The sequence below is a fragment of the Marmota marmota genome, unplaced genomic scaffold (assembly GCF_001458135.2).
Source record: "Marmota marmota marmota unplaced genomic scaffold, marMar, whole genome shotgun sequence".
Lineage (NCBI taxonomy): Eukaryota > Metazoa > Chordata > Mammalia > Rodentia > Sciuridae > Marmota > Marmota marmota.
Genome location: NW_026000005.1, coordinates 31,487,317 through 31,500,554, shown reverse-complemented (window position 1 = coordinate 31,500,554; position 13,238 = coordinate 31,487,317). Strand labels below are relative to the sequence as shown.

Genomic DNA, 13,238 nt, shown 5'->3' with positions numbered 1-13,238 from the left:
TTTTTTTTTTTTTTTTTTTTTTTTTTTTTTTTTTTTTTTTGCCTAATTCCTCTGGTAGAGTTTCAAGGATTTTGTTGAATATAAGTGGTAAAAGAGAGCAATCCTGTTTTGCTCCAGTTTTTACAGGGAATGCTTTTGGTTTTTCTGCATTTAGAATGATGTGGGACTATGACTTTATCTATATAGCTTTTATAATGTTGAAGTATATTCCTATTATCCGTAGTTTTCTAGTATTTTGAACACAAATGGATGATGCATTTTGTCAAATGATTTTTCTGCATCTATTGAGATAACCATGTAATTCTTGTCTTTAAGTTTAATGATGTGATGAATTACATTTATAGATTTCCCCGTGTTGAATCAACCTTGAATCCCTGGGATAAAACCTACTTGATCATGGTGCACTAGACAAAGACACCATAAACATACCATGGAAAAAGATAGCTTCTTCAACTAATGTGCTAGAAAAACTGCAAATCTGTATGTAGCAGAATGATATTGAAACCCTATCTCTCACCCTGCACAAAACTCAACTCAAACTGGATCAAGGACTTATAGAACAGAGACCCTGCACTTAATAGAAGAAAAAGTAGCCCAACACTTCAACATGTCAAATTAGGAATAAAATTCCTCAATAAGACTCTGAAAGCACCAGAAGTAAAATCAATTATCAATAAATGGGATAGTATCAAACTAAAATCTTTCACAGAGTGAAGAAAACAATCAAGAGCATGAAGAGGGAGACTACAATATGGGAGAAAATTCTTGATATCTTTACCTCAGATAAAGCATTATTCTCAAGGATATATAAATAAATCAAAAGTATTAACACCAAAAAATAAATAACTCAATCAATAAATGGGCAAGGGAACTGAACACTTTACAAAAGAAGAAATATGAATGGTCAACATATACATGAAAAAATGTTCAGCATCTCTAGCTGTTACAGAAATGCAAATTAAAACTAAATGAGATTTCATCTCACTCCAGTCAGAATGGCAACAATCAAGAATAGAAGAAATAATAAATGTTGGTGAGGATGTGGGGGAAAAGGCACACTCATACATTGCTGGTGGGACTGCAACTTGGTATAATCACTCTGAAAAGCAGTATGGAGATTCCTCCAAAAAGTTGGAATGGAACCACCATTTGACCCAGCTATCCCACTCCTTGGTCTATAACCAAAGGACTTAAAAACAGCATACTATAGTGACACAGTCACATCAATGTTTATAGCAGCTCAATTCAAATAGTTAAGCTATGGAACCAACCTAGTTACCCTTCAACAGATGAATGAATAAAGAAAATGTGGTATATATACACAAATGGAATATTACTTAGCTATAAAAATTAATGACTTTATGGCACTTTCCAGTAAACAGATGTATCTAGAGATTATCATGCGAAGTGAAATAAGCTAATCCCAGGAAACCAAATGTCAAATGTTTTCTCTGATATGTGCATGCTAACAAATAACAAGGTGAGGAGGGCAAAATAGAAGTTCAGTGGATTAGACAAAGGAGACAAAGGCAAGGAAGTAGGGATAGGAATAGGAAAGAAAATGAATCTGACAGAAATTACCTATGCACATATGTGAATACACAAGACTCTCCACAACCTGTACAACCACAAGACTGGGATCCCAATTAGAATAAGATATTCTCCATATTCATATAAGTATGGACATACAACACACACACACATTATATATATATATATATATATATATATATATATATATATATATAGAGAGAGAGAGAGAGAGAGAGAGAGAGAACAAATAAATTTAAAAATATAAGGACATTAAAAATTAAATAAGTAACATATTGAGTGTTTCAGTGGTAGGATTTGGAAATAAAATGTACACTGCTTAAAAAAATACATTCAACATTTTTGAGATGTAAAAAAATTACAACATCAGAATAAATACAGAAATCTCTTCTGCATTTTCTATTATATGAACATCATAAAGTCTTCATGCAAAAGATAGAAAAAGGTACAGATAACATGGTCCTGATCTCAATTTAAATGGAGAGTTGTGGTTACATACTCTCCATCTGCCATGGGATAAAAATATACCTAGGATTCCTGATTATGTACAGTACTTTAATATTAAAGTATTAAGGAAAATAGAGTCAGGGATAGGGACACGCAGAAAATTCAAGGAATAGAGGAACAAAGGAGAAGGAGAAAAAAGAATAGATGTAAGGAGAATGAGAAGGGTAAAATTAAACTCCATCATCAGCGAACTCACTTTTTAATATAGAACTCTACCTGCTTCCCTCTGAAATGTTTTTGAACGCAACTGCAAACACCACCAAATCTAAATGTAAGATTCCACTGAAGTTTCCCCTAACATGTTTCTACTTATTCCACAGAGCAAGTTCATTTCACTGCCTTTCTTTGCCACGATACTGTGCAGGTAGGGCAAGAAAGGAGAGAAGAGGCCTCTATGTGCCACAATCACTGCTGGGTGCCTGATGTCTTCAGGCACAGTAATCAGGAGCTTTGTTCTGACTTCTGGCCTTTCAAAGCTACTCCCCACAAACAGATGCCCAATGGCCTTCTACAAGCACACCATCCTCCAAAATCTTTCATATGATCTCCATCATCTCCTTCACCACAATTTCCCATTTCATTACTATTATAAATCATGAAAACATTAAACTGATTCTCATTTTGCTTTTGAATATATCCAGGACAAGTGTTGAACAGTCAGTATGGTAATTTATTTTTATAATATGCTAAAAATATATGGTCACTGAAAAATAGTAGTTTTGGAATCAGCTCTGATTTCAAATACCATCTCTCTTACTTAGTAACTCTTTATATTTATCCACTCAAAAATCACTTCTTATTATGAGCTATTCAATATGAGAAAGTGAAGATATAGCAATAAGCAAAACAAGAGTTCCTGCTCTCTCCAAGCTTGCAATGGGGAAAAGAGACATTAATCAAGAATGATGAAAGCCATGCTCTAAGAAGAAAAAAAATAAAGTTTAGGTTCTATGGGATATGGGATAACAAAAGAAGACGAACTAGAATGAACAGGGAAAATTTAATGAGACTTCAGCTTTTATCTAAAGGATATATAGGAATTGGTGAGCCTTCAAAATTTTTAATTCAAAAAGATCCATTCAGAAGAAAACTCAAAGCCTAATATTTTGTATGTTGTATTTTATTCATGTTCTATTAATTAATAATAACAACATATTTATATGGAAAACAAATTTTATTAGTCTAGTTGATACAATACCCTGTCTTTTAAAAGCAGGATTTAAGTTCTGACAGAGCATGTGCAAAAGCTCCATTACAGGAGAGGGCATGGTATCCCAGGGCACCTGAAAGAAGGACCCTGAAAGTCAAGGGAATTTAATGCAAAATTTATTAAGCAGTGGCAGTGGCTAGAGTTTCCCACTGTTAGTTTTTCCTATGCTAATAGTTTTGTCCTTATCTTAACAACAATGGAAAATTACTGGGATATGTGATATAAAAAGAACCGAATTTTTATAAGATCAGTGTTTCCTGACTGAGTAAATGTAGCAGGAGAATATTGTAATACCCTCAGAAACACAATGAGGGTGATTTGACTAGGTGTATAGCAATAGAGATGGAAAAACAGGATATACTGGTGATTTGAAAAAAGAAAAGAAAAAAAATTATAAATTTGTGATAAATTGGATATATAAGGAAAGACATAGAGGAGTACCAAGATGGTTTTGAATTTTCTGCTTACTTCAGAAATGTAAGAATGATGATGACAGCTATTCGAAGAGGTTCCAAAGCAGATGTGATAGATAACATGGGTTCCCATGTGGATGTGCTGAGGTTGACACACTTGAGATATCCAAAATAATGTTTTGATTAAGCAGTTGGCTAAACACATATGTATTTCTAAGAAAATACATAAACTTAAGATGTAAAATTGGGAATTAATTATAGAGAAGAGAATGGAAACTGAGAGGATGGGAGAAATCACCTGGGAAGAGAAGGTGAAGTACGGATGTCCATTTCTATTAAAACCAAAGCTCCTTTTCATTAAAAATAATTAATGCTTCATTTCTATCATGGAATGGGATAAATATCATAACTTACATACATAATATCACAATGTTAATGAAAGTATGCCATGATGTAGAAAATTATCTACCTATGGTTCTCTCCCCTCTGACCAAAGAAATGATTGGATGTGTTGCCTAAAAGCAATAAAAGAAAACTTAATGAAATGTGTACTAACTATGGATTACGAAAACACAATAGTAAAAATATACATAATTGGGGCTGGGGTTGTGGCTCAGCGGTAGAGCGCTCGCCTCGCATGTGAGAGGCCCTGGGTTCGATCCTCAGCACCACAAAAATAAATAAAATTGAGATATTGTGTTCAATTACAACTAAAAGAATAAATATATATATATACACACATACATAATTATCTGTTGGATCAATTTTGCCTCAAGTTTAAATTAATTCCCTTTAAAGTTAAGTAAACTATAATAAGCTCTTTATAGGGCATAGTCCCACCAACATAGTTCAACAATATAGGGAATATTACTTTCCAGATATATTTACTAGGTATTAATTAAATCATTCTAGTTTTGTTTGTTCTTTTATTTTTTTGTCCCAGGGATATAACCCAGGGACACTTAACTACTGAGCCACATCCCCAGTCCTTTGTTGTATTTTATTTAAAGGATCTCCCTGAGTTAATCCTATTAAAATTCCAATGATGTTCTTCATAGAAATACAAAAGGCAATCATAAAATTTATTTCAAAAATAAGAAACTCAGAATACTCAATTATTATGACTGAGGTCATTTTCTAGTCAGTGAAGGTGGGGATTATTCTTAGCTTCTTATGATAACTCACAGGCCTTTGTCACATTGCCTACAAAGAAAGTTAACAACTTGATTTCTTTCAAGCTTAACAAGAGAAAGTGCTTCTGACTTCCTTTGCTTCCAATTTACACTCTTTCTTAAGAACTCATCTAATTTCAGACAGGTGTGCCCTGGATAGTCCATCTTTTGATTAATGCAATTAATTAGGGACTTTGATTGTACTTGCAAATATTCTTTTACCACAGAGAGAAACAAAATCCAAGGAATATTACCTCATCATATTCACAGGTCTTGCCTATAATGAAGGAAAAGGGATTACATAAAAATCTGAGTCCTTGAGGATCATCTTTTGAATTCTACCTAGAAAAGTTAGCAAATATTTTCTTTAAAGACCAAAGGGGAAATATTTTTTATGGACCATATAGTCTCTGTTATAACTACTCCACTATGCCATTTTAGTATAAAAGTCATCAAAAGACAATACATAAATGAATAGGTATATCTATATTCTAATAAAACATTACAAAAATAGGTAATGGGCCAAATTTGGACAAGCACAGATTTAAATAAACCTCACATACTCAGGTCTTGGATTGGACACATGAAACAAGCATGGCCTATCAGAGCACTCCCCACTCCTGGTCATTATGACTATGTCAAAGATGGGTATGTGATGTAAGCAGAATCATCATATCTAAAAATAAAACTTAATAGCAGCAAAAAGTCAAAAGACAGAGGTAATCTGAAAAGCAGAGAGTGAGACAGACACAGAAAAAGAGAAAGAACTAGAAACAAAGAAAACAATATTGGTTTATCCTCTCAGATTCAACCATCCTTCAACCATAACTGGCACTTGGCTTATCGGTTACATTAATTAATAATTTCCCATCTTTTAGCTAAAACTAAGCTATTTTGATATGAGTTTTGACTTGTTAGTTTCAAATGGATTTATGTGACTAGAAACCAAAAGAACCCGATATTATAGTGACAGAGGGGCCCATAATATGTATTGTTTTAACTAATGAAAACTATATATACATTTTGCTTCCTATAAAGAGAAACAGTGGGAAGAATAATGTAAATAGGAGAGAAGTTTGATATCAAGGGTGAAGTCAGTTAAGATTTACTATGTGTTTTGCTCACTCAAATACCTAAGTTTCTCTGGGCATGTTAAATAATAGGGGGTGATGTTGGGATTGGGATACAAAGTAAAGTTCACTGAGGCAGAAATATGAAGGGATCATATATGGGGGCACTGAAGTCACCTTTCTACTGACAGGATTTGTAATAGTATAAATTGAATTTAAGTAAGAACGCATATCTTACAAAATTAATAAACAAAAACATTTTTAAGAAACAAGTTAAAAATGTAGAATTGTTTTCATTAGTGATAACAACATAATGGCTTGCCTTATACTGAGTACTGGACCAAGTGCTTTGCAAACATTTTATTATTTAACTCTCATAAAAGTTATTTTTAAATGGGATATTATAATTCTGATTTTATAGATGAGAACATTGAAGGTCAGAGAAATTAATTTCCCAAGTTCCCAAAGTTAGTAAGAGACAAGGCATGGGCAATGTGATTTTAAATGTCATACTTTCACCACAACATTTAATGACTAAGAGGGCTCTCATAGTAATTTCTTTCCATTATATTATATACTACACTAAGAAAAAAAACATTGGAAATCAAGAAACATAAAGATATTTAGTCCAGAGGTACTACCTAGTGGTAATTAATACAAAGGTTCCTATAAAGAAATTTCCTGATATTTGGAAAAGAATTATATAGTAATTGGAAATAAATATCATTTCAGATAAAAATTTGCTTTTAATAAACTAAATACTTTTAAATATCATGAAAATGAGTCATGAGATTCAATTTTTCAAGATTTATTAAATATATACCATTATAGGTTGTGAGTAAATGAAATATAATACGTAACAGAATAAAACCAGTACTTTTTAATCCTTAAATAATTCATAAGCTACTTGACAAGATAAATTTAATGGCATGATAAAAGAAAAACAATATAACAATAAAATGTATTAAAAGCAATTTTATTTGTGTTAAATTATATAGATTTATATAAATCTATAGTATTACACATTTTTATAAAGGCCAATATTTCCATTGCTTGCCATAAAAAATAAATAAAATAAAATTTAACTGCTTTCAGAAGAAAGTAAACTGATCTTTTGTGCCATACCACTCTCTACCCAACGCCTGCACTAGCCAATGACATTTCTCCTAACTTGCTGGTTTGAAAATCACATAGAACTTCTTTCAATTCCATAATTTATTTCTATTCACATACTAAACATCACTAATGAAACATCTGTAGAAAAATGTGATTGAAGGATTCACTTAACAAGTAGCTATAACTGATATAAACAGATATAAACAACAGACCTTAGATGGACACTCAGGCCGAATGTGCTTTCAGTTACATCTGACTGCAAATTTGAAAATGACTTACATTAGTTGTCACCCATCTAAGTCAATGAAAAAATGGAAATTAAAAGACAGAGAATTAAAAGAATAAAATGTTTATCTAGAAATGAGAATGTAACTAAGAGTGAGATGATTCCAGAGACAAGAGTTAAGTTAGCTAAAATTATATAGCTATGAAGTAGCATTAAGATTATAATGAGAGCTTTAACACATCTTAAAGATTGCTAACCTTGACTCTACATACATATTTTATGTCTGTTAGTTGATGAAGCACATTAAAATACATAATTTGGTATAGTCAAATGAATTAAGATTTATTTTCTGTTCTCAAAAATTGCTATAATGAGATACAATTCTATAATTTTTTTAGATTCAATAAATATTAAAAAATTAGATTCCATACCATATAAACAAAAAAGTCCCAAATAATAGAAGGAAATAACCATTAACATTAAATTCTTCTTATCCTTCTGTTTTTTAGTAGCAGCTTTTGATGATTTATTTAATTACATACATAAGAGAGACAAGACTTTAATTCTACATTCAGTATTAACTCCCTCAAAATCACTAGAAAATAAGATGCACTATTTCTTAGAAGAATTTTATATCCAGCAAAAGAGATTAAACCTAAAATAGACATTTTAATGACATCCATTTGTGGCAACAAGCTACTCTAAACAATTATTATAAAACCGACAAGATATTCAGTTTTGACAACTAAAGTTAAGATACCATGGAAAATACTCTTATAATTTAATATAGTAATTATCCCAGGGACTAGCAACATTGTCCTTACATTTATAAATGCAGTAACAATCATCTGAAACTCAGTATTTAATTTCACTTAGGAATAAAAAAATTTTGGATATTCATACAAGGAGTAAGTATCAAAAAAAAAAAAGATCCAATGGATTGTAGCCTTTTAAATTGAATATGCACACCAGATTTAACCTCCTAAAGAGCAGTTAATGAAAAAGGTTTATAGAGATGGTGGTAGTATAAGAAAAGTTTATACTATGTATCTTCTAGGCATCAAAGCAAAAATAAGAAGAAAAATATTGTTATTTTAACTAGTGCTAATACATTATGCAAATTTTGAAAATATTTTTGGTTTCTATAAATTGTATATTTTCTAAAACGTGTATAAATTAGAAAAAATGAACCATTTGTTAGCCATAAGAAAAAAAGAATTATATTGTAACTTCAGACCAAATATACTAAAATAAATTTCTGATAAATTAAAGATATACATACAAAATATAAGACATAAAGCCATAAAAGTACTAGAAGAAAATTTTGGTGATCATTTCATAGTCTTTTAGTAGGAAAAAAAATTGTGAAAATATAAAAAACAGACAATAAAATAAAGTGATGAATTTACTAAAATAAAATTTAAAACTTCTTTGATGAAAGTTACTGTAAACAGATTCCAAACGTAATAGGAAACTGACAAAAATATTTTCAAAGTACATGAAGGAATGGGAGTTAGTGACCTTATTCAATAAAGAACTTTTATAAATCATAAAATATGATTTATAAATTTTTATAAATATATTTGTACATATAATACTGAATATGTACAAACATTTCATTGAGAACTGCAAATGGCTAACAAATAACAATTTTTAATTCACCACTAATCAAATAAGTGTTAATTAAATTAAGAATATGAATTTGTTTCACCTATCGTATTGGCAGATATGATAACATATATTGGAAAGAGTATGGGAAAATGCTTCCTGACTCTATGACATGTTCCAGGCTAATCATATATGTTCTCTGGCTTCTTATCATCAGTCATTTCTCAAGGAGCCCTATTTCCTTTCATTAGAGAATAGATACCACCATTTTTAACATATTAAAATACCACATCAATATGTGAAATAAGATTTTTTAGTTTTTAACATGAATTAATTAATGTACTGGGAAATTTATAAAATGTTAATGTAACAGTGTATAAAATGTTAATAGAATGTGTTAGAATATTAAGAGTACAGTAGAAATGGAGATACAGAACTTTTGCTGGGACAATTTTACACAACAATATTTATATGTATAAGTATTTTATGGCTACACATTCATGTCTGTTCTTGCCTTGAGTATATTCTTTATTCTTGACAAAATACTAGACACAGGCTTCAAATTTTGCTTCTTTTCAAAGGCTTGCCAAACTAAAAAATCTCCCCAAAGACCTCAGCAAAGAAATGAATAAACTTGGGAGTTCAATGCTGAACCAAGCAGAGCTTTCATTTGCAAGCCCAGAGTCTCAGAGAATAACATGCCTGAGAAAAAACCCTACAGAAGAGCCTTAAAATCTCAGATTCTCAAAGCTCAAATAGTAGATATATCTTTTAAATAGTCTGAGGAATATAGCATCTCAAGAGTGAGTCCCAGTACTAATTAAATAGAATATCATTCAGCACTAATGGCAAATAAATTTTTCACGTCATTAAAGTCATATAGACATTAGGAAATCAACATTTTCAAGGATAAGGATTGGATATGAAATGAAAAATAAAGAAGTTCTCTTTAAAATGACCTTGATAGGCACTGAGGTATGTGCCTGAAGTCCCATTACTAAGGAGGCTGAGACAGGAGGATCACTGGAGACCAGAAGTTCCAGGTGAGCCTGGGAAATATACAGCAAGACCATATCACCAAAAAAAAAAAAATCAATTAATTAAAAAGATAACTCTTCCAATAAATTAGCTATAAAGAGAAGATGACTCATTAAGAATGTTTTAATGATATATTTTTAATATAACTCTGCTAATGCCAAGTACAATTGTGTGCATCTTGTCATATTAGGTTGTAAATCAGTTGTTAAAAATTAATATGATTAAATATAAATTCAAATTTTTATAAAATGACATATTCTTGCACATAAATTATCTCATTATTGAAAGTTATTTAGTCTCCTGTTTCTACTGATAATGATTTGGCCTAAATTAGATTATGAAGATGAATGTGTTTGAGAACTTCCCTTCTCATATTCCTTGCCCACTGTTTCTTTTTCCAATTTCCTTTTTCACACTGTGACTTCAAGGTTCAAGGCATTTCCTGTACTATCCTGACTGAACTAATTTTCCCCTAAAATAATCCTTTGTCCCATCCTGCTTTCCCTCTATCTCTATACTAGGTATAGAGGAAAACTAAATTTTTCAAGAAAATATTCAATTACCACATCATATCATAAAATTGAATAACTTGCAAGTCCCAGCTGTAAATACAGGAAATGTACTCTGCTAAAATGCTCTGTAAAAATAAGACATCTTTGATAATATTAGTTATCACTAAGTCTCCTCATTACAACAAAAGTCAGCAAATAAAGGAGACTGTATCTTAAAAGAGAGAAGCAAAGGTTTTGGAAAAAGTCTTAGATTTGAGCTTAGTTTTGACTCATACTGATTGATTTATCTGGTGCAAGTTAATAAACTTCCTGAGTAGTATCTTTACCTACAACATGAGAATAACATCTCCTCTTTCAGGATTGACAAAAGGAGCAAAATGAAAAACCATATCAAAGTGTCTGCATTTAATAGTGTTATGATTATCATAATATGATTAATAATGGCTAATTATTGAGATGAAACTGTTTTAAATCACTAAGATTCACAATATTTTTAGTCCCTTTTACAGATGAAGCCACTAAGGCAGAGAGATCCTAACTGAGCCAAAAAAGTACACAGCTAGTACGAGACCATGCTACCATCTGAGAGTACAGACACCCTTGATCTGTGCAGAGCCTTTAATCTTTGCCACCCTGCTATTCTGCATCATTAATTTTAATGTAACTCAAATCTGCACTGAAATATTTCTAAAACATCTATTTATATGTCTAATATTTAGAGTTCAATACAAAAGAATTAAACCAAATTCTGACATGTGAAAGGGCATTTTCTTCTGCGTATTTGATTCTACCCTTAACAACAACAACACACGCACACACACACACGCACACACACACACACTCACATACACACATTAGAGGAACATTAAAATTTTAGGTAATAAGAATGCACTAGCTCAAAATGTATTATGAAATGAGATAATTTTCTTCCATTTAACACAAATCCAGAGAATGCTCTGTCTCCCCAAATGAGATAAAAGTCAACCTTGCGTAGCCAAACCACTACCTGCTGCCAGTCTTATCAGAAAATATGTCCATGAGAGACAAGCTTCTAGTGTGTGAGGGAATAGCCTGCAGAGAGCAGGCCTAGGATGAAGATAGCCTTGAAATAGAAGACCAGAGGGTGGCGGCAGGGATGGAAGTACTGAGAAAACCTGAGTTGTCACTAAAGACTGAGGCAGCTGTTGGAGGTGTTCTATCCAACTCTGGAAGCTGAGGCTCTAAAAGCAAACATTAGCTCTCAGACTTGAACCAAAATAGAAAAAATTGTCCTCATAAAGCTGTCTTGATATGAAGAAACCATTAAGTCAACATACACCAAGGAAAAAAATGAACAGCTTAAAAGAATTTCCCATCTTGGGATCAAACTAGAAAATGATATGCTTATGTATATGGAGGCAGGGGACATTAGAGGAAGCAACTCTGTGATATCTGGTAGGTACCATTTCTATTTATTCTATCAATATATCAAGCAAACTGGAATTTCTGCCTGGTACTATAAATAAATAGTGGTATTGCTTCCTTTTTTTATAAATACAAAAGAATGGTTAATTTTGAAAAAATAAAATAAAATAAAAGGCTAACAAATTACTATAGAACCCAGAATCTATTTATGAGTGGTAATGCATTCATTTTGGCTTCACACAACAACCTATTTTCTTCTGATTTCTTTTTATCATCTCAGAAATGGATAATATCAGTCTCTGAAGAAAAATGCAACATAAAAAGTATGGACACACTCTCAAGGGATGCTCTGACAATGTCTTGTGATAGATTATTCCAAACAACACATATCACTGCTCTTATCTTTCATCATCATATTAAATGCATAATTTATCCAGAGTTTATTCCCCATTAAGAGTTAAGCTGCAAAAGAAAGCAATATATACCACTTCTTCTTTGACATGCATTTAAAATGTCAGGGGAACACATGCTACATGCTACACAACAATGCAACTGAGATACAGTATAAATGAAATGAAAACTGTAAACCAATATATATTATTTTTGATATCTGATAAAATATATTACTTCATTTTAACATGTTAAAATTGGATATGGTTAATTCAGCAAATCCTATCTATAGAGGCTCAAAAATGCAACCTGTCATTTGTTCATCTGCTTTATGAGCAGGGAGAAAACTACACATAAATGATTTCCTTAATGCATGTTTTTAGCTCATGAGAGTTCTACAGAGTCCAAGCTGCTGCAGTAGCTGTAAGGGGAAGTGTTCTCAGTATGACTTATTCACAGTGATCTCTTACATTATTGTTTTAGGAAGGCTTTCATTGCAGTGACCAAAAGACCCAACAAGAACAATTTACAGGAGGAAAAGTTTGTTTTGGTTCAAGGTTCCAGAGATTCAGTCCATGGTCAACCAACTCCATAACTAATTAGTCCAAGATGAGGCAGAACAATGTGGCAGAAGGTATGGTAGAGAAAAGCAGCTCAGGACACAGCAACAGGAAGAAAAGAGAAAGTTCTGCTCACCAAGGACAAAATATAAGACCCAGAGACATAACCACTGTGACTTATTTCCTCCAGTAGTGCACTAACGGCCTATATTTACAACCCAGTTAATCCATATTACTGGAGTAATCTACTGAGGTTAAGGCTCTCCTAATCTAATCATTTCACCTCTGACAATTCCTGCATTGTCTTACATATCAGCTTTTATCCAACCCATAACAATTTAATTAAATTACCCAAGTATTTTATATTTAACATTTCATTGTAAATCATCCTTTCAATTCAAAACCTATCATCTAATATGCCAAGCCACAATATAGACCATGTAATAATAAGCAAGCAACTT

At 31.8% G+C, this 13,238-nt stretch overlaps 1 protein-coding gene and 1 non-coding gene across 13 annotated transcripts in view; one reads left to right on the top strand and one right to left on the bottom strand.

Moving 5' to 3' along the window:
- The window catches only part of Spag16 (sperm associated antigen 16), a 925,858-nt gene that overhangs the window by 794,474 nt on the left and 118,146 nt on the right, over nt 1-13,238 (bottom strand). The window lies entirely within an intron of this gene.
- On the top strand, nt 4,283-4,355 carry Trnaa-cgc. Its single transcript has one exon. It is a non-coding gene; the product is annotated as a tRNA-Ala (tRNA).